The following is a 22251-nucleotide window of genomic DNA, read 5'->3' as shown; positions in this document are numbered from 1 at the left end:
TGATTTTTTTTACTGTTTTTTTATTGAAATATAGTCACCATACAATTATCCTAAAACAATGGTTCACAGTATCGTCATATAGTTGTTGCATTCATCACCACAACCAATTTTTGAACATTTTCATTATTTCAAAAAATAAAGATAAGAATAAAAATAAAAAGAACACTCAAAACATCCATACCCCTCTTCCCCCATATTAGTCATTTACTTTTTGTCCCCATTTTTCTACTTATTTGTCCATACACTGGGTAAAGGGAGTGTGAGTCATAGGTTTTCACTATCACACGGTCACACCATATAAGCCATATAGTTATACACTCATCTTCAAGAATCAAGGATACTGGATTGCAGTTCAACAGTTTCAGCTATTTCCTTCTAACTATTCTGATAAACTAAAAACTAAAGAGGGATATCTGTATAATACATAAGAGTTATCTCAGAATGACCTCTTGACTCCATCAAATTGTTTTTTAAATAATAAAATGAGGGTCATATTTTAGCATCAGAACAGTCAGCCATCAGTTGCCTTTACTAACATTTGGGTTAGATAGCAGATCTACATAGTGGCCGGCAACTAGTAATTGATGACTATAGCACTTAATAAAATTGTCCTTGCCTTTGAAGCCTTCATTTAGCCTAAAGGGGTTGGGTGGATATTTAGGAAAGAACGTAAATGCTACCAGGTTCAGACTGGAGAAACCTCTTCTAGGTCTTTCTCTTCTCCCAGAGCCACAGTTTTGGTACTTTCCCACTCTTCAGTTCCCACGGGGTTCTCATTCAAAGCAGGTTCACCCTCAGTCTCTGACCCAGAGCAGGCCTTGCCGCCGTGCTGGCTGCGGGTCGCCAGGGGGCGCGCCGGCTGCTGCTGCGCAATGCCGCTCTAGCCCAGCCGGGACTCCGCGTGTCTCTGTGGTCCGCCCCTCCCCTGCCCTCCGCCCACTGCTGCCGCCGTCGCCGTTGCTGCTGCAGCCTCTGCCGCTGCCACGCCGGTGTTGCTGCTCCTTGGAGTCACAGGTACCTGGGCCGACGCCCGTGGGCGGCCTCGGGGCAGAAGCCACTGATCCTTCCTCCGGCGACCCCGAAGGAGGGAGCCGGGCGGTCCGTCGCGAGTCTGGGGTGGTTTCCTTGCGGGCTGCACTGCTGATCCCGGCCGGGAAAAGGCCTGCGAGGGTTCTTGTTGGCTCTTGCGGGTGAACGCTGTGGTTGTCTGTCGGAGGGTGTTAGCCTGGATTGGCAGGCCGCGGCGGGGTGCGCTCGCGGATAATCGGGAGGCCAGAGGGAATGCCCCTAGCGGATGTCTGTTTGCTAGGCCAGGACGGAACGGGCGCTTTGGCAGCTTTAGCACAGAGTACCTGGCACATTGTAAGGAACCCGCAGCTTAGGCGTAAACAGAGGTTGTTGAGTAGTGAGTGAACCATCCAGAATGGTACATGGCTCCCAGGTTCCCGTGTTAAAAGACAGGATTTGTCCATCTTCCAGTTAGGGCTCAGGTAACCACAAACTTCCATTCTTAATTAACATGCAATGCTAAGAGGCAGATTGTTTTCTGTCCAGATTTATCAACACGATGGTCTGCTTCGAGAAAAAAAAATGTTTAAAACGTTTCACAGTGTTCAGAATTGGCTACAGAACATAATGCGATTAAAAATATACCATTGAATAGTAACACTTCTCACTCTTTAAAAAATAACAGTGATACTAAGGAGCCATATACCTTAAAAAACTGTAATATCTGGTGTGGGAATTATCTTTATATCACAGTAATAGCTTTCTTTAGTGCTTACTATATGTCAGACATTGTGCTGACTGCTTTAAATACCGTATTTTATTTAATCCTTGCAGCAGCCCTGTGAGGTACCATTTCCATTTACAGATAGGGAAACCAAGGCAGGGAGCATCTAATTAACTTGTCCGAGGTCAGACACCTAGCATAGGGTGAGCTGGAATTTGAACCTCACCTCCTTTACTCCAGTGTCCCTTCTTCTGTTACCTGTCTAAACATGATAGTGATCTATACGATTTTTTTCTGGTTTGTTATTTTCTTTTGTGGCCTGAACTGATTTCTCTTAGGTTTAGTTTTCATGGCTGTAAGTAAGAGTCCTTTATCAACTTCTTTTTAACTTAAAAAGAGTTTAATAAAAATGTTTGCTTATTAAGGATTATAGTGATAATAAACTTTATTTTATTAACAGGCCCTCACTACTCCAAAACAGTTTGATTTGAAATAGAAATGTGTTTATTTGGTTGTTAATGAGCTTCATTCCTTTTCTTCAATATTTGTGTTTTGGTACCATTTTTTAGTGAGTTCACTTTGCCTTTGCAGTATTATGATAGCAATACTAAAGACTAAAGATTTTTCTGTGACAGTAAATTAATATTTTATAAAATGCATGAATGGTATTGAAGAATGAAGAGATTTGGGGCATTTTATAGAGAGCAAATTGATTTACTTACTATGGAAGGTATTCAAGAATTTTCACAGTCCCTATCAGTGTCAGAAGGGAAATTTTATTTCCCAGTGTGGAAAGAGGTTAGATTTTATAGTGTCCAGAATCTCTGAGTTTTATAAGAGTTTACATATTTAATATTTACATATTTAATATTTACACATTTAATATTTAGTATTCTTATAGCAAATATAGATTGAGTGCCTTCCATGGCCAGGTATTGTTTAAATACTGGGGATATAAGAGTAAACGAAACAAGACAAAATTCTTGTCCTTATGGAGCTAACATTCCACTGGAGAAAAATGAGAGTGGGAACAATAAACAAGTATTTTTAGAAATGTATCTGATCCGATAGAAGCAGTTGCTAATAAGAAGAATATAGTAAGAAAGGAGGATAGTGTGTGCCAGGGAAGGAACGGATGTAGATAGTAAGGAAAGGTGTCATGAAGATGACTTGAGCAAAACCTGAAGGAGTGTGGGACAATTTGGATTTAAATTTCTAAGGGCTGAGCATAACAGGCAGAGAGAAGAGCAAGTGTAAAAGCCCAGAGGTAGAACCCCAGTGGTCTAGTTGAAGAGCCAGCAAGGAGGCCAGTGGCTTTGAGCAAAGGGAGGGAGGAATGAGGTTAGAGACATAATGGGTCCTGGAAAAGACTGACTTTTACCCTGAGAGGAGGGAGGTGGTTGGAGGTTCTGAGCAGAGGCGTAACATGATCTGACTTAAGGATTTTAAGGATCAGTCTGGCTGCTGTGTTGAGAATCAATTGTGGGGGCAAGTTGGGAGGTTGGCTTAGAACAGGTGGTAGCAACAGAGGTAGTAAGAAGCAGCCATCTTCTAGGTCCATTGGGGGAGACGATTTGGAGATTGAAAGTACGGACAACTCTTCAGAGGAGATTAGTTGTAAATTAGTTGTAAATTTTCTTATATTAATTATTTGAAAGCCATGTAGTCATTCCCAAAGTAAAGAATTTGTTTTTCCGACTTCACCCACTTAGCAACTGGACTTGGATAATTTTTATCAATGGCTGGTGGAAATAAAATAACTAAACTACTGTTACTTCTAATAATAATGTATAATTAACTCTCAGTACCAATACACAGCAAGGCCTGTCTTTTTTACATAGTATATTTCAGGGCCCATAAATAGCTTTGGTGGGGCATGATCTTTGTCACTTACCTTTGTTCTTTCTCTAGGTTACAAAATTAACTTAAAGGTGCTACAAAACCCAAACACACCACATATACACAAATTTAGACCAGGATTTATTAAGTATGCCCTCGGTGGTATTAAGTACTGACAATGCTGGCATATGTAATTTCTGTTATAAACATTAATTCATAAATTACAAGATAAAACAACACTTGTCTATCGTTTATAAAATGTTGAAATAAAATATTTCAATGTTTAGGGTTATATCTACTTATTTTTTAATCTACTAATTTTATATGGAATATGATGAGTCCTTCAGTCTACAGGTTAAAATCTTTTTTTTAGCCAAGAAAAGTGTTTTCTTAAGTTTGTGCCTTTTGTTTTCTTCTTATTTTTCCCTCTGGGAGTTTTTCATGGGTTGGATCTGTTTTCTAGTGTCTGTAACTATCATCTTGCACATCCTTTTTAACTTTTTTCTTTTCTTCTGTTTAGCTTCTTAAATTAGGCCCTTTGATTACCAGTTTGATTTGTTCTGTTCCTTACTGCTTACAATTTGAATTTAAATTTCTGTTGTGTTTTTATTTAATTTATAGTCTTTTCTTATCCCGGTATGCTTCTAGTACTATTTTCCCTCAATTGGAGTTAATTTTTTGTGTATTTCTGAGAGCACAAGATTTTTCTGGATAGTTTCTCTCTGATAAATAATTTTCTGTTGTATGCTTTTCTCCACATAGCACCATTTGCTTTTTCTCTTATGAGGCAGGAGTTTTTCGTTGATTCCATGTTGACTTTCTTTTGCTATTCATCCTTTAAAAATGAAAGAACTTTTGAGACTGTCATTGTAATCACTGGATTTGTCTTATCTGTCCAATTCTACCAAAGATTTTTTCTAAATCTCTTCTAATAGAGGATTGGATTTTGTGTAGGCATTCCATAAAAGACTGTTGTGCTGTTTGTAAAAGATTTTTAAAAGTAACATTTACTCATTTAAATTTATTTTTTTGGTATTATTAGTACTTTATTTCATGGTTTTATCTTTGTAATAAGACACTTTGTTTCCAAACCAGTTTTCAGACATAAAAGTTATCAACTTACTTAAGCTTTATATCTAAAAATAAAAATCAGTGATATTCAAAGAAACAGCTAATTTCCAAATAAATAGATACTTGTTCTTTTTTTATAGTGTTATTCAATTATTCTGAAGATTCTCTGTGTTCACTGGGATTTTTAGTGCTTCCTCCAAGCCAGTGTTTACAAACCTTAAATAATTTAACTTCTATTTTGCTAGTACATTATCGGAGAAGCAAGACAATTCTAAAACCAAAGCATACGCAACATGACATGAACATAAACAATAGACGTACACCTATTTTGACCAAAAAAAGCAGTTTTCTTGCCCCTAGCTGTCATGTGCCAAAGAAATCAAATACAGATATTTGTGTGTATTCAGCTATCCAATAAGCAATACTTTTTAAAAATTATTAATAGACTTTTATTTTTTACAGCAGTTTTAGGTTTGTAGTAAAATTAAGCAGAAAGTACAGTGTTTCCCTGTACCCCCTCCCAACCTCTCTCCCCCCAATTTCTCCTCTTATTAACGGTTTGTATGATATGTTTGTTATAATTGATGAACCAATATTGATACATTATTATTAATTAACGTCCATAGCTTACGTTAGGGTTTTTTATGTTGTACAGTTCTGTGGGTTTTGACAAATGCGTAATGTCATATATCCACCATTACAGTATTATACAGAATAGTTTCACTGCTCTAAAATCCCCTGTGCTCTACCTATTCAACCCCCCTCACTTCCACCCCACCCCACCTCTGGCAACCACTGATCATTTTACTGTGTCTAGAGCTTTGCCTTTTCCGGAATGTCATATAGTTGGTACAACACAGCATGTAGCTTTTCATACTCACTTCTCTAACTTAGCAATGTGCATTTTAGGGTCTTCCACATCTTTTCACGGCTTAATAGCTCATTTCTTTTTATTGCTGGATAATGTTTGTTATCCATTCACCTATTAAAAGGCATTATGGTTGCTTCCGGTTTTTGGCAATTATGAATAAAACTGCTGTAAATATTTGTGCAAGTTCATGTGTGGACATAAGTTTTCAGCTCGTTTGGCTAAATACCTGAGAACATGATTTTTTGATCATATGTTAAGCTTATATTTAGCTTTGTAAGAAATTGCCAAACTGTTTCAAATGGCTGTACCATTTTAGATTCCTACCGGCAATGAATGAATTTCTGTTGTTCTACATCTTTGCCAGCATTCGATGGTGTTTTAGCCATTCCAACAGGTGTGTAATGGTATCACGTTGTTTTAATTTGCTGTTCCCGAATGACGTATTGTGCTGAACGTCTTTTCCTAGGCTTATAAATTTTTTTTTAATTCAGTTTTATTGAGATATAGTCACATACCATACAGACATCTATGGTGTACAATCAGCTGTTCATAGTACCATCATATAGTTGTGCATTCATCACCTTAGTCTATTTTTCAACATTTTCCTTACACCAGAAAGAGGCTTATAAGTTTTAGAGTTTCCCATTGTATATTTAAGTCTGTGATTCATTTTGAGTTAATTTTTGTGAAAGTGTAAGGTCTTTGTCTAGATTCTTTTTTTTTTTTTTTTTTTTGCATTTTGTTCTACCACCATTTGTTGAAAAGACTACCCTTTCTCCTTTGAATTGCCTTTACTCCTTTATCAAAAACCAGTTGACTATACTTGTGTGGATCTATTTCTGGGCTCTCTATTCTGTTTCATTGATCTATTTGTGTATTCTAAAGCTTTCAGTAAATTTCTGAATACAATCAGCTGAAAGACATGTGCACATTGTTTGATATATAAGGAATGATACCAAGTCGGTTCGAAACAAATTCAAGAACATAAACGATTTACTTACCTACCTTTTCCATACTAGGTCTTTAGGAGATTAGGTACTCTGCTATATTTTTCTTTTTAAGCTGAATTATTAAAACTACCAAATAATAACATATTTTCTCTTATGCATTATGTCTTTTTTCCCTTTCACTTAAGTTTAATTTCAAAAGTATTTTCCTTAGTGTGACTTTATTGGAACGGTTTATCTGGGTCTTTTAAGTTTGGTGGCAATTTTAGTCCCAATATCATCCACTTTTTCCAGTACCCAAATGGTAGTACTGCTTTAATTTAAATCTGTCTCTCTGTCCCTGCCACCATCATTTGGCTATGTTTTCCATGTTGACTGTTAGGCCAATTTTTTCCTTCAAAACTCAAAACAAAAATTGTGGTTTTGCTGTAAAAGAGTTTTCCTACAGTGCACTTATTTTTATATCACTTGTTTATTCAGAGTTTCTTTCAACTTGTTCTTCAGGTTATCTCCTTGGTCAGTTCCTAGAATTTACCCAGCTCTCAATCAACTCTCATTCTCCTGAGCTATTTTAACAAGAGATTTAATAAGAGATTTTTTAAGCCTTAATTCTAATCCATCTCCAAGAGAAATAGATATCATTGCACCCCACCTTTCCTTTGACCTTCCTCTTTTGCTGAAAGATTAACACAAGCAATTTCCCCTCTTTTTAGAAAGCAATAACAGAAGCATATAACAGTAGGTATCTGGTAGTAAAACTATGAAATGACTCCTTCAGGTTCTACATTGTTTAAAGATATTTTGTTCTAAGTAACAGAAAACCTATTTTAAACTGTCTAAATAAAAGGGGGTTTATTGATTCTTGTATTTGAAAATTCCAGCATTAGGATGAGCTGCAGGCAAGGATTGATCAAGGCTTAGCTCTATTTCTCTGTTCTGCCTTACTCCATGTGCTTGGTACCCATCCATTCATCTGTCTATCCATCTATGAAATATGTATTAAAATTACTAAAGCAATTTCAGATGTATATTTACATACTGTATTTTCAGGAAAAAAAGGAAATATGTGCTTTAGCATACTAAGCAAGAGTGTTATTGGGCTGGTCACATGCCCACCTCTTAAATAAATCACTACTGCTATGGGGATGGAATATGCTACACAGCTAGAGATAATCAGGTCCCAGCCCTTCAAAACACATAGGCAGAGAAGAGTAGTAGTATTGGTATTGAAGGGATGGAAAAGGTAGAAATAGTTTCTGTGTAGATAACCAATCATGTCTACTACAGTGGCACCGGGCATCTGAGCAAATGAAAAAGATACTGATTTTTGATCAAGATGGTACAGTAAGTTCATGTTTTGGCACATGGGAATAGTTAATGAAATAGAAAAAGTTAAGACCAAAAAAGACGTAGTCAGAATCATAAAAAAGTTAAACATCTCAGTAGACTAGCAGTTCTAGAAGTGGGCATTGGCAGTCAGGAATTTGGCTCCTGTTAGCTAATAAGAGATTAAAAGGTGTTCCATACAAGACAGAGAACTGGAGTAAGACTTACTCCTTGAAGTCAGAGACTTGGGTAGAGATTCCCTCAACATAAAAGGAGGCCCAGCAAAACTGCTCTTGACTGCTGCCTGATTCTAATGGCTTAAATAAGCTGAGCCTCCTACCTTCACAGGTAGAAGGACACAGACACAATCTCACAGACAGAAACTGAGCGAAACTTTGGCTCAGAGACTGGCTTTGTAATAACCTTGCTATCACTGAGAGACAAGTGCCCAAACCCACCTTTATAAGACCTGGTTATGACCTGGGTTTCCAGGTAGCCAGGAAGATGCAACTGTGATGGGAAAGACATGGCAGGAGAGTGAGTGGAGAGCAAAACAAATAAACCTTTTTCTACAAAATAAGCTTGCAGCAAAAATTCCAAAATAAATGAAAAAGATCCAGTGTTAAGAAAAAATCTATCCAACGGTATCAGCATTGGAACAAGAATTCAGTCCTGATGTGAATAATTTAAGGACACCAACCAACAAAGACTTTAAAGTGTCTTTATGCTCAAATAACTAAAGGACTCATATTCACTAAAAATGAACAGGACATTATCAAACAAAAACAAATGTAACAAGAGCAGATGGATATGAAGAAACAATTAGAACTCTTAGAAATGAAAAGTACCATGATTGAAATTAAAAAAAAAAAAAAATCATAGGTGTGATACTTTTAGACTCAATCCAACCAAGGAGAGGACAAGTGAATTACATGATGGTGCTGAGAACTGTACCCTCAATGTAGCATCAAAAGAGCGTATTGAAAAACCACCATTCTCACTATGCTAGGGAAATTAAAAAAAAGAAAAAAGAAAAACACCGACAAGGTTACAAGGGTTCCTTTTCTCTGCTTCCTCACCAACACTAATTTTCAGTTTTTTAATAATTGTCATCCTACTGGGTGTGCAATGGTGTCTCATTGTAGTTTTAATTTGCATTTCTTTAATAGCTAATGGTGTTGATGTTTTCATATACTTATTGGCCATTTGAATATCTTCTTTGGAGAAATGTCTGTTCAAATCTTTGGCTCATTTCTTTTGTTGGGTTGTTTGTCTTTTTGTTGTTGAGTTATAGGAGTTCTTTATATATTCTGGGTATTAAACCCTTGTCAGATACATGGTTTCCAAATATTTTATCCCATTCTGTAGTTTGTCATTTCACTTTCTTGATAATGTCCTCTGATGTACAAGAGTATTTAATTTTGATGAAGCCCAATTTTTTTTCATCTTCATTTTATTGAGATACATTCACATACCACGCAGTCATACAAACAAATTGTACATTTGATTTTTCACAGTACCATTACATAGTTGTACATTCATCACCTAAATCAATCCCTGACACCATCATTAGCACACACACAAAAATAACAAGAATAATAATTAAAGTGAAAAAGAGCAATTAAAGTAAAAAAGAACACTGGGTGCCGTTGTCTGTTTGTTTGTTTGTTTCCTTCCCCTATTTTTCTACTCATCCATCCATAAACTAGACAAAGTGGAGTGTGGTCCTTATGGCTTTTCCAATCCCATTGTCACCCCTCATAAGCTTCATTTTTATACAATTGTCTTCAAGATTCATGGGTTCTGGGTTGTAGTTTGATAGTTTCAGGTATCTACCACCAGCTACCCTAATTCATTAGAACCTAAAAGGGTTGTCTAAATTGTGCGTAAGAGTGCCCACCAGAGTGACCTCTCGGCTCCTTTTGGAATCTCTCTGCCACTGAAGCTTATTTCATTTCCTTTCACATCCCCCTTTTGGTCAAGAAGATGTTCTCCATCCCACGATGCCGGGTCTGCATTCCTCCCCGGGAGTCATATTCCACGTTGCCAGGGAGATTCACTCCCCTGGGTGTCTGATCCCACGTAGGGGGGAGGGCAGTGATTTCACCTTTCAAGTTGGCTTAGCCAGAGAGAGAGGGCCACATCTGAGCAACAAAGAGGCATTCGGGAGGAGGCTCTTAGGCACAATTATAGGGAGGCCTAGCCTCTCCTTTGCAGCAACACTCTTCCCAAGGGTAAATCCTGTGGTAGAGGGCTCAACGCATCAAACAACCAGTTCCCTATGTCTGTGGTCATATTAGCAACCATCGAGGTGGGGTAGGCCAATACCCCTGCATTCTCCACAGACTCCTCAAGGGGGCTCTACATATTTTTTTCCTTGTTTTTTTTTTTTTTTAATAACTTTTTTTTTTAATCAACTGTATGAAAAATAAAAAAATTAAAAAAATAATTTAAAAAAAAACATACAAGAAGAGAACATTTCAAAGAGACCATAACAAGGGAGTAAGAAAAAGACAACTATCCTAAGATAACTACTTTACTTCCAACATGTTCCTACTCTACCCCAAGAAAGTTACCTAACATAGCAACAATTCTGTGAACTTGTTCCTACTATACCCATCAGAAATTAACAGACCATAGTCATTCCTGGGCATTCCCAAAATGTTAAATTTACCCATGATAGCTTATCTGTTCTTCTTGGATTATTGTTCCCCCTTCCTTGATTGCTCTCTATTGCTAGTTCCCCTACATTCTACATTATAAACCATTTGTTTTACATTTTTCAAAGTTCACATTAGTGGTAGCATATAATATTTCTCTTTTTGTGCCTGGCTTATTTCGCTCAGCATTATGTCTTCAGGGTTCATCCATGCTGTCATATGTTTCACGAGATCGTTCCTTCTTACTGCCATTTAGTATTCCATCATCTGTATATACCACATTTTATTTATCCACTCATTTGTTGAAGGACATTTGGGTTGTTTCCATCTCTTGGCAATTGTGAATAATGCTGCTATGAACATTGGCGTGCAGGTATCTGTTCGTGTCACTGCTTTCCGATCTTCCGGGTATATACCGAGAAGTGCAATCGCTGGATCGAATGGTAACTCTATATCTAGTTTTCTAAGGAACTGCCAGACTGACTTCTAGAGTGGCTGAACCATTATACAGTCCCACCAACAATGAATAAGAGTTCCAATTTCTCCACATCCCCTCCAGCATTTGTAGTTTCCTGTTTGTTTAATGGCAGCCATTCTAATTGGTGTGAGACAGTATCTCATTGTGGTCTTAATTTGCATCTCTCTAATAGCTAGTGAAGCTGAAAATTTTTTCATGTGTTTCTTGGCCATTTGTATTTCCTCTTCAGAGAACTGTCTTTTCATATCTTTTGCCCATTTTATAATTGGGCTGTCTGTACTATTGTCATTGAGTTGTAGGATTTCTTTATATATGCAAGATATCAGTCTTTTGTCAGGTACATGGTTTCCAAAAATTTTTTCCCATTGTTGGCTGCCTCTTCAACCTTTCTGAGAAATTCCTTTGAGGTACAGAAACTTCTAAGCTTGAGGAGTTCCCATTTATCTATTTTTTCTTTTGTTGCTTGTGCTTTGGGTGTCAAGTCTAGGAAGTGTCCGCCTAATACAAGGTCTTGAAGATGTTTTCCTACATTATCTTCTAGGAGTTTTATGGTACTTTCTTTTATATTGAGATCTTTGGTCCATTTTGAGTTAAATTTTGTGTAGGGTGTGAGGTAGGGGTCCTCTTTCATTCTTTTGGATGTGGATATCCAACTCTCCCAGCCCCATTTGTTGAAAAGACCATTATGACCCAATTCAGTGACTTTGGGGGCCTTATCAAAGATCAGTCGGCCATAGATCTGGGGTTCTATCTCCGAATTCTCAATTCGATTCCATTGATCTATATGTCTATCTTTGTGCCAGTACCATGCTGTTTTGACAACTGTGGCTTTATAATAAGCTTCAAAGTCAGGGAGTGTAAGTCCTCCCACTTGGTTTTTCTTTTTTAGAATGTCTTTAGCAATTCAAGGCACCTTCCCTTTCCAAATAAATTTGATAACTAGCTTTTCCAAGTCTGCAAAGTAGGTTGTTGGAATTTTGATTGGGATTGCATTGAATCTGTAGATGAGTTTGGGTAGAATTGACATCTTAATGACATTTAGCCTTCCTATCCTTGAACATGGAATATTTTTCCATCTTTTAAGGTCCGCTTCTATTTCTTTTAGTAGAGTTATGTAGTTTTCTTTGTATAGGTCTTTTACTTCTTTGGTTAAGTTTATTCCTAGGTACTTGATTTTTTTAGTTGCTATTGAAAATGGTATCTTTTTCTTGAGTGTTTCTTCGGTTTTTCATTTCTAGCATATAGAAACATTACTGACTTACGTGCATTAATCTTGTATCCCGCTACTTTGCTAAATTTGTTTATTAGCTCTAGTAGCTGTATCGTCAATTTCTCAGTGTTTTCCAGATATAAGATCATATCATCTGCAAACAATGACAGTTTTATTTCTTCCTTTCCAATTTGGATGCCTTTTATTTCTTTGTCTTGCCGGATTGCCCTGGCTAGCACTTCCAGCACAATGTTGAGTAACAGCGGTGATAGCGGGCATCCTTGTCTTGTTCCTGACCTTAGAGGGAAGGCTGTCAGTCTCTCACCATTGAGTACTATGCTGGCTGTGTATGCTCTTTATCATATTGAGGAAGTTTCCTTCAATTCCTACCTTTTGAAGTGTTTTTATCAAAAACGGATGTTGCTCTAACACCGGTTAGAATGGCTGCCATTAAACAAACAGGAAACTACAAATGCTGGAGGGGATGTGGAGAAATTGGAACTCTTATTCATTGTTGGTGGGACTGTATAATGGTTCAGCCACTCTGGAAGTCAGTCTGGCAGTTCCTTAGAAAACTAGATATAGAGCTACCATTCAATCCAGCGATTGCACTTCTCGGTATATACCTGGAAGATCGGAAAGCAGTGACACGAACAGATATCTGCACGCCAATGTTCATAGCAGCATTATTCACAATTGCCAAGAGATGGAAACAACCCAAATGTCCTTCAGCAGAAGAGTGGATAAATAAAATGTGGTATATACACACAATGGAATACTACATGGCAGTAAGAAGGAACGATCTGGTGAAACATATGACAACATGGATGAACCTTGAAGACATAATGCTGAGCGAAATAAGCCAGGCACAAAAAGAGAAATATTATATGCTACCACTAATGTGAACTCTGAAAAATGTAAAACAAATGGTTTATAATGTAGAATGTAGGGGAACTAGCAGTAGAGAGCAATTAAGGAAGGGGGAACAATAATCCAAGAAGAACAGATAAGCTATTTAACGTTCTGGGGATGCCCAGAAATGACTATGGTCTGTTAATTTCTGATGGATGTAGTAGGAACAAGTTCACTGAAATGTTGCTATATTATGTAACTTTCTTGGGGTAAAGTAGGAACATGTTGGAAGTTAAGCAGTTATCTTAGGTTAGTTGTCTTTTTCTTATTCCCTTGTTATGGTCTCTTTGAAATGTTCTTTTATTGTATGTTTGTTTTCTTTTTAACTTTTTTTTTCATACAGTTGATTTAAAAAAGAAGGGAAAGTTAAAAAAAAAAAAAAGAAAAAAAGACAAACAAGGAAAAAAAAAAAAAAAGATGTAGTGCCCCCTTGAGGAGCCTGTGGAGAATGCAGGGGTATTCGCCTACCCCACCTCCATGGTTGCTAACGGGACCACAGACATAGGGGACTGGTGGTTTGATGGGTTGAGCCCTCTACCATAAGTTTTATCCTTGGGAAGACGGTTGCTGCAAAGGAGAGGCTAGGCCTCCCTGTATTTGTGCCTAAGAGTCTCCTCCTGAATGCCTCTTTGTTGCTCAGATGTGGCCCTCTCTCTCTGGCTAAGCCAACTTGAAAGGTGAAATCACTGCCCTCCCCCCTACGTGGGATCAGACACCCAGGGAAGTGAATCTCCTTGGCAACGTGGAATATGACTCCATATGACTCCCGGGGAGGAATGTAGACTCGGCATCGTGGGATGGAGAACATCTTCTTGACCAAAAGGGGGATGTGAAAGGTAATGAAATAAGCTTCAGTGGCAGAGAGATTCCAAAACGAGCCGAGAGATCACTCTGGTGGGCACTCTTACGCACACTTTAGACAACCTTTTTTAGGTTCTAAAGAATTGGGGTAGCTGGTGGTGGATACCTGAAACTATTAAACTACAACCCAGAACCCATGAATCTCGAAGACAGTTGTATAAAAATGTAGCTTATGAGGGGTGACAATGGGATTGGGAATGCCATAAGGACCAAACTCCACTTTGTCTAGTTTATGGATGGATGTGTAGAAAAGTAGGGGAAGGAAACAAACAGACAAAGGTACCCAGTGTTCTTTTTTACTTCAATTGCTCTTTTTCACTCTAATTATTATTCTTGTTATTTTTTTGTGTGTGCTAATGAAGGTGTCAGGGATTGATTTAGGTGATGAATGTACAACTATGTAATGGTACTGTAAACAATCGAAAGTACAATTTGTTTTGTATGACTGCGTGGTATGTGAATATATCTCAATAAAATGATGATTAAAAAAATAAATAAATAAATAAAGAAGGTACAAAAAAAAAAAACAAAAAACGGATGTTGGATTTTGTCAAATGCTTTTTCAGCATCTATTGAGATGATCATTTGATTTTTCCCTTTCAAATTGTTTATGTATTGTAATACATTGATTGATTTTCTTATCTTGAAACATCCTTGCATACCTGGAATGAACCCCACTTAGTCATGGTGTATGATTTTTTTAATGTGTCTTTGGATTTGATTTGCAAGTATTTTGTTGAGGATTTTTGCATGTATATTCTTTAGGGAGATTGGCTGGTAGTTTTCCTTTTTTGTCTCATCTTTGCCTGGTTTTGGTATTAGATTGATGTTGGCTCCATAAAATGAGTTAGGTAGTGTTCCATTTTGTTCAATGTTTTGAAAGAGTTTAAGTAAGATTGGTATCAGTTCTTTTTGGAAAGTTTGGTAGAATTCCCCTGTGAAGCCATCTGGCCCTGGGCATTTATTTGTGGGAAGATTTTTGATGACTGATTGGATCTCTTTGCTTGTGATGGGTTGGTTGAGGTCTTCTATTTCTTCTCTGGTCAGTCTAGGTTGTTCATATGTTTCCAGGAAATTGTCCATTTCCTCTACATTATCCAGTTTGTTGGCATACAGTTGTTCATAGTAGCCTCTTATAATTTTTTAAATTTCTTCAGAATCTGCAATTATGTCACCTTTTTCATTCATTATTTTGTTTATATGGGTCTTCTCTCATTTTGATTTTGTCAGTCTATCTAGGGGCTTGTCAATCTTGTTGATCTTCTCAAAGAACCAACTTTTGTTGATATTTATCCTCTCTATTGTTTTTTTGTTCTCTATGTCATTTATTTCTGCTTATTCCTTGTTATTTCTTTTCTTCTACTTGGTTTAGGATTGGTTTGCTGTTCGTTTTCTAGCTGATGAAGCCCAATTTTATCTATTTTTTTTTTATTGCCTGTGTTTTAGTTCAATCCATTGCCTACTACAGGTCCTGAAGATATTTCCCTATGTTTTCTTCTAAGAGTTTTATAGTATTGGCTCTTACATTTAGGTCTTGGATCCATTTTGAGTTAATTTTTGTATATGGTGTGAAGTAAGGGTCCACACTCATCCTTTTGCATGTAAGTTGTCCCAGCACCATTTGCTGAAGAAACTATCCCCCCACCTCATTGAACGGACTTGGTACCCTTGTCAAAAATTAACAGGTTTTTGATGTGTGGATTTATCTTTGAACTTTCAGTTGTATTCTGTTGATCTGTATTTCTGTCCTCATGCCAGCACCACACTGTAGCTTTGTAATAAGTTTCGAAGTAAGTCTTAGCTGTTGTGGTATTGAGGTGATGGCAAGATATCCAGTTAGGACAGTTTATAGAATGGCTCTGTGTGCTAGCGTACAGTGCTGTTACTAGCTTCTTGGGTTTCCCTGCTCTTGCAGAGCACCGAGCTCTAAGAGTTGCTTCTATCCTTACCCCTGACCTCCTGCAGGGAAGAAATCTTTAACTCTTGTTACCAAGGTATGAAAATCTTTTTGCCCTTAATTCAGCCTAAAGAAGGCTGAACTTTCTAAAGGGGAACTCTTACTAGGAAACTAAGAAAAATTCTAGAATCTTATATTTGTATATTGCATTATAATTTTCAGAGTTCTGTAAAAAATAGTGTGCAGTAGATAGGGCAGACATTATTATCTCAGTTTTGCAAATGAGTAAATTGAGGCTCTTAGAGAGTGTAACAAGATCATACCCTAAAAAATGGTAGGACCTACCTAAGACACAAATCTTTTCCCCAGTGCCCATCCTAAAGAATAATTCATAGGATAATTGATAATGATAATTGATAATTGATATTCATTGATAAATTCATAGAACACGGATCTCTTATCTTGATTCAAGTCTTCAAGTCTACTTTATTTTATTATTATTTTTTTTTAATCTTCATTTTATTGAGATATATTCACATACCACGCAGTCATACAAAACAAATCGTACTTTCGATTGTTTACAGTACCATTACATAGTGGTACATTCATCACCCAAATCAATCCCTGGCACCTTCATTAGCACACACACAAAAATAACAAGAATAATAATTAGAGAGAAAAAGAGCAATTGAAGTAAAAAAGAACACTGGGTACCTTTGTCTGTTTGTTTCCTTCCCCTATTTTTCTGCTCATCCATCCATAAACTAGACAAAGTGGAGTGTGGTCCTTATGGCTTTCCCAATCCCATTGTCACCCCTCATAAACTACATTTTTATACAACTGTCTTCGAGATTCATGGGTTCTGGGTTGTAGTTTGATAGTTTCAGGTATCCACCACCAGCTACCCCAATTCTTTAGAACCTAAAAAGGGTTGTCTAAAGTGTGCGTAAGAGTGCCCACCAGAGTGACCTCTCGGCTCCTTTTGGAATCTCTCTGCCACTGAAGCTTATTTCATTTCCTTTCACATCCCCCTTTTGGTCAAGAAGATGTTCTCCATCCCACGATGCCAGGTCTACATTCCTCCCCGGGAGTCGTATTCCACGTTGCCAGGGAGATTCACTCCCCTGGGTGTCTGATCCCACGTAGGGGGGAGGGCGGTGATTTCACCTTTCAAGTTGGCTTAGCTAGAGAGACAGGGCCACATCTGAGCAACAAAGAGGCATTCGGGAGGAGGCTCTTAGGCACAACCATAGGGAGGCCTAGCCTCTCCTTTGCAGCAACCGTCTTCCCAAGGGTAAAACCTGTGGTAGAGGGCTCAACCCATCAAACCACCAGTCCCCTATGTCTGTGGTCATGTTAGCAACCATGGAGGTGGGGTAGGCGAATACCCCTGCATTCTCCACAGGCTCCTCAAGGGGGCACTACATCTTTTTTTTTCCTTGTTTTTCTTTTTTTTTTTTTTTTTAACTTTCCCTTCTTTTTTAAATCAACTGTATGAAAAAAAAAAAGTTAAAAAGAAAACAAACATACAATAAAAGAACATTTCAAAGAGACCATAACAAGGGAGTAAGAAAAAGACAACTAACCTAAGATAACTGCTTAACTTCCCACATGTTCCTACTTTACCCCAAGAAAGTTAAATAATATAGCAACATTTCTGTGAACTTGCTCCTACTATATCCATCAGAAATTAACAGACCATAGTCATTCCTGGGCATCCCCAGAACGTTAAATAGCTTATCTGTTCTCCTTGGATTATTGTTCCCCCTTCCTTAATTGCTCTCTATTGCTAGTTCCCCTACATTCTACATTATAAACCATTTGTTTTACATTTTTCAAAGTTCACATTACTGGTAGCATATAATATTTCTCTTTTTGTGCCTGGCTTATTTCGCTCAGCATTATGTCTTCAAGGTTCATCCATGTTGTCATATGTTTCACGAGATCGTTCCTTCTTACTGCCGTGTAGTATTCCATCGTGTGTATATACCACATTTTATTTATCCACTTATCTGTTGAAGGACATTTGGGTTGTTTCCATCTCTTGGCAATTGTGAATAATGCTGCTATGAACATTGGCGTGCAGATATCTGTTCGTGTCACTGCTTTCCGATCTTCCGGGTATATACCGAGAAGTGCAATCGCTGGATCGAATGGTAACTCTATATCTAGTTTTCTAAGGAACTGCCAGACTGACTTCCAGAGTGGGTGAACCAATATACAGTCCCACCAACAATGAATAAGAGTTCCAATTTCTCCACATCTCCTCCAGCATTTGTAGTTTCCTGTTTGTTTAATGGCAGCCATTCTAACCGGTGTTAGATGGTATCTCATTGTGGTCTTAATTTGCATCTCTCTAATAGCTAGTGAAGCTGAACATTTTTTCATGTGTTTCTTGGCCATTTGTATTTCCTCTTCAGAGAACTGTCCTTTCATATCTTTTGCCCATTTTATAATTGGGCCGACTGTACTATTGTCATTGAGTTGTAGGATTTCTTTATATATGCAAGATATCAGTCTTTTGTCAGATACATGGTTTCCAAAAATTTTTTCCCATTGAGTTGGCTGCCTCTTTACCTTTTTGAGAAATTCCTTTGAGGTGCAGAAACTTCTAAGCTTGAGGAGTTCCCATTTATCTATTTTCTCTTTTGTTGCTTGTGCTTTGGGTGTCAAGTCTAGGAAGTGTCCGCCTAATACAAGGTCTTGAAGATGTTTTCCTACATTATCTTCTAGGAGTTTTATGGTACTTTCTTTTATATTGAGATCTTTGGTCCATTTTGAGTTAATTTTTGTGTAGGGTGTGAGGTAGGGGTCCTCTTTCATTCTTTTGGATATGGATATCCAACTCTCCCAGCCCCATTTGTTGAAAAGACCATTATGACTCAGTTCAGTGACTTTGGGGGCCTTATCAAAGATCAGTTGGCCATAGATCTGAGGGTCTATCTCCGAATTCTCAATTCAATTCCATTGATCTATATGTCTATCTTTGTGCCAGTACCATGCTGTTTTGGCAACTGTGGCTTTATAATAAGCTTCAAAGTCAGGGAGTGTAAGTCCTCCCACTTCGTTTTTCTTTTTTAGAGTGTCTTTAGCAATTCGAGGCATCTTCCCTTTCCAAATAAATTTGATAACTAGCTTTTCCAAGACTGCAAAGTAGGTTGTTGGAATTTTGATTGGGATTGCATTGAATCTGTAGATGAGTTTGGGTAGAATTGACATCTTAATGACATTTAGCCTTCCTATCCTTGAACATGGAATATTTTTCCATCTTTTAAGGTCCCCTTCTATTTCTTTTAGTAGAGTTATGTAGTTTTCTTTGTATAGGTCTTTTACATCTTTGGTCAAGTTTATTCCTAGGTACTTGATTTTTTTAGTTGCTATTGAAAATGGTATCTTTTTCTTGAGTGTCTCTTCAGTTTGTTCATTTCTAGCATATAGAAACATTACTGATTTATGTGCATTAACCTTGTATCCCGCTACTTTGCTAAATTTGTTTATTAGCTCTAGTAGCTGTATCGTCGATTTCTCAGGGTTTTCTAGATATAAGATCATATCATCTGCAAACAATGACAGTTTTACTTCTTCTTTTCCAATTTGGATGCCTTTTATTTCTTTGTCTTTCCAGATTGCCCTGGCTAGCACTTCCAGCACAATGTTGAATAACAGTGGTGACAGCAGGCATCCTTGTCTTGTTCCTGATCTTAGAGGGAAGGCTTTCAGTCTCTCACCATTGAGTACTATGCTGGCTGTGGGTTTTTCATATGTGCCCTTTATCATGTTGAGGAAGTTTCCTTCAATTCCTATCTTTTGAAGTGTTTTTATCGAAAATGGATTTTGGATTTTGTCAAATGCTTTTTCAGCATCTATTGAGATGATCAATTGATTTTTCCCTTTTGACTTGTTAATGTGTTGTAATACATTGATTGATTTTCTTATGTTGAACCATCCTTGCATGCCTGGAATAAACCCCACTTGGTCATGGTGTATGATTTTTTTAATGTGTCTTTGGATTCGATTGGCAAGTATTTTGTTGAGGATTTTTGCATCTATATTCATTAGGGAGATTGGCCGGTAGTTTTCCTTTTTTGTCTCATCTTTGCCTGGTTTTGGTATTAGATTGATGTTGGCTTCATAAAATGAGTTAGGTAGTGTTCCATTTTGTTCAATGTTTTGAAAGAGTTTAAGTAAGATTGGTATCAGTTCTTTTTGGAAAGTTTGGTAGAATTCCCCTGTGCAGCCATCTGGCCCTGGGCATTTATTTGTGGGAAGATTTTTGATGACTGATTGGATCTCTTTGCTTGTGATGGGTTGGTTGAGGTCTTCTATTTCTTCTCTGGTCAGTCTAGGTTGTTCATATGTTTCCAGGAAATTGTCCATTTCCTCTACATTATCCAGTTTGTTGGCATACAGTTGTTCATAGTAGCCTCTTATAATTTTTTAAATTTCTTCAGAATCTGCAATTATGTCACCTTTTTCATTCATTATTTTGTTTATATGGGTCTTCTCTCATTTTGATTTTGTCAGTCTATCTAGGGGCTTGTCAATCTTGTTGATCTTCTCAAAGAACCAACTTTTGTTGATATTTATCCTCTCTATTGTTTTTTTGTTCTCTATGTCATTTATTTCTGCTTATTCCTTGTTATTTCTTTTCTTGTACTTGGTTTAGGATTGGTTTGCTGTTCATTTTCTAGCTTCTTCAGTTGATCCATTTCAAGTCTACTTTAGATGCTTAGAGCTATGATCACCTAACTGGTCACTTTTCCTACCTTTTATTTTGTCTAGAATGAGAGGGTAGTGTTATGTTTGGATTAACAGAACCCTGATGCTTACATTTGATTCAATTTTCTGTTCCTTCTATAAGTTGTTTTTAATCTTTTCTCCAATTATGTGTCCCTTCTGACCTACACTTGATGCTCATTTTCCTTGCTTCTGTACATCCTGGTCCCCTGAATGGAAGTGGAGTGATCTGCCTTGAGCCTTAGAAGGAACCATAAACTGGCTGAAAAGAGATAGGGACAGAAACTGAAGGCTGATCTCTTCCTGCTTGGGTTAGAAAGACAAGTGAAGCTAAGGTGGGGGTGGGGGTGGGGGTGGGTGGGGGCTGAAGGAGAGGTTGAGAGATGTAAAAGAGCAACAATTCATAAGGTGTGAGGGAGTAGAAAAGGTGGGAGATCTGGAGGTAGTTGTCAGAAATGGAGAGTTACGCATTAAGATCTGCACAGTGGAGCTACATCCCAAGTAGACATAGTCGAAGTGACAGTTTTTGAAGTGAACTGGAGATAAAGGTATTTGGTGTTGAAAAGTTGGAAGAATGCTTGGGTAATCTTGTTTAAGTGATAAGTTCAACGCATGAAACTGTCCAACAAGATAATTAATTAAACACTAAAACTTGGGCCAAGGAAGATAGGAGAGAAGTGGTATGAAAGGACAGTATATTTGGGTGAAAATATTTTAGTCTTATTTGGATAAATATCACTAGGAAAGATGTGCTAAAATATCAATGGTAAATTAATAGTTACCTTGAACTTAATTTGTTTTTGTGCCCATTATTATACTTCACAGTTTAAGATGCTAAACACTTTATATTACAAGTATTTCCCTAAATCCAAACCCTGTGAATTCTGAGAGCATAATTTGTTTCAGTTGTTTAAATATAAGAAACTTACTCTTCCACATTTGGAGACTATGAAGTTACTGTCTTATGATAGCATTTAAAGAACAATTTTCCGATTGTAATTATCTTTACTTAATTATGTGGTTTTCTTAAATACAAGGACAAAAGTTCGAAGTAGCAATTGTTTAAACCTTTAAAATAACTATTTCTTAACAGTTTTATAGTATGTCATGCCCCTATTGATAGATCATATAGGAAAAACATTTTGAAATGGAAGTGTTTACCATATTATTCCCTCTGTCCTTAGTATTTGTCAGAAAGGTAATAGCAAACTATTTAAAAGTTTCGAGAGATTGAGAATAAGAGCTAGGAGGAAAGTAAGGTTTTTATTTGCTAAAACAAGCAATTTTAATGAACAATGTTAAAAAAAAATCTGTTTATTGAGAAGACATTTCCTGGAAAACAGCAAATCTGGAATAGCCATGTAGCTATTAAAACTTGAGCCAACAGTCACTCACCACTCTTTCCCTTATTTGTCATAGTGGCCTGGTAGGTCTCTGGGAAGTTTCTGCAAAAATAGTTTCATGGGAAGCTGAGGTAGGGATTTGCCGGCCGCCATTCCTGTTTCTGAAAGATTCTCCAGAACTCAGTACAGAGGCATAAACTGGGCCAATTCAGGGATCTGGCATTTTAATGGCGGAAGCTGTGTGTGGGCCAGGTCTCCATCAGAAGGAGAATTGGTGTAATTAATTGTCCCTCCACTCAGGGAATCATTGTTCTACTGAAGCAGCTAGCAGGATTACTGACTCAGCTCTGCTTTAGAATGCTGGCAT

At 37.4% G+C, this 22251-nt stretch overlaps 1 protein-coding gene across 2 annotated transcripts in view; it reads left to right on the top strand.

The window, feature by feature from the left end:
• Window positions 1-929: 929 nt before the first annotated feature.
• Window positions 930-22251, top strand: part of ANKRD46 (ankyrin repeat domain 46) — a 68493-nt gene continuing 47171 nt past the window's right edge. The window contains exon 1 of one of the 2 annotated variants that reach the window (XM_037803343.1): window positions 930-1014. The gene's annotated coding sequence lies outside the window, so the exon portion shown is untranslated. The remainder of the gene's footprint in view (window positions 1015-22251) is intronic. The other variant, XM_037803342.1, reaches the window with a different exon arrangement.

Source organism: Choloepus didactylus, chromosome 14 (genome assembly GCF_015220235.1).
Source record: "Choloepus didactylus isolate mChoDid1 chromosome 14, mChoDid1.pri, whole genome shotgun sequence".
Lineage (NCBI taxonomy): Eukaryota > Metazoa > Chordata > Mammalia > Pilosa > Megalonychidae > Choloepus > Choloepus didactylus.
Note: the sequence above shows the minus strand (reverse complement) of the source record. Positions and strands in the feature narration are given on the sequence as shown.